Source organism: Elephantulus edwardii, unplaced genomic scaffold (assembly GCF_000299155.1).
Source record: "Elephantulus edwardii isolate Elephantulus edwardi_28Jun2011 unplaced genomic scaffold, EleEdw1.0 scaffold07211, whole genome shotgun sequence".
In the NCBI taxonomy this organism is placed as follows: Eukaryota; Metazoa; Chordata; class Mammalia; order Macroscelidea; family Macroscelididae; genus Elephantulus; species Elephantulus edwardii.
In genome coordinates this window covers 1-613 of record NW_006406961.1, presented here as the reverse complement: position 1 = coordinate 613, position 613 = coordinate 1, and the positions used below count along the sequence as shown (strand labels likewise).

The following is a 613-nucleotide window of genomic DNA, read 5'->3' as shown; positions in this document are numbered from 1 at the left end:
ATAATTTTATAAGCTTTACTCTCCTGTGGTTAATTTCTAGTTGTATGGCATCCTGATCTGAGAACATGCTTTGTATTATTTCAAAGTTTTTTTTAAATTTCTTGAGTCTTGCTTTGTGTCCTAATATGTGATCATTTCTGGAGAACCTATCATGTGCACTTGAAAAGAAAGTGAATTGAGTCCTTATAGACTGGAAGCGGCCTCCTTAGTTCTTTTTACCATCTTGCAAGATGGTGGGTGAAAAGGCAGACCCCAAGGAAAAGAAGCCTGAGGCCAAGCCTGAAGCCAAGCCTGAAGCCAAGAAGGCAGATGCGAGTGGCAAAGCTAAAAAAGCCAAGCCCAAGGGCACGGGCAAAACCCCGAAGAAGGGGAAACCTCACTGCAGCCGCAATCCTGTCCTAGTCCAGGGAATCGGCAGGTATTCCCGATCGGCCATGTGTTCCAGAAGGCCATGTACAAGAGGAAGTACTCGGCCACCAAGTCCAGGGTTGAGAAGAAGAAGGAGAAGGTTCTTGCCACTGTCACAAAACCAGTAGGTGGTGACAAGAATGGTGGTACCCGAGTGGTGAAACTGCGAAAAATGCCCAGGTACTACCCTACTGAAGACGTGTCT

At 46.3% G+C, this 613-nt stretch overlaps 1 pseudogene; it reads left to right on the top strand.

Moving 5' to 3' along the window:
• The first annotated feature begins 230 nt into the window (after nt 1–230).
• Nucleotides 231–607, top strand: LOC102862026 (annotated as a pseudogene).
• The last annotated feature ends 6 nt before the right edge of the window (nt 608–613 follow it).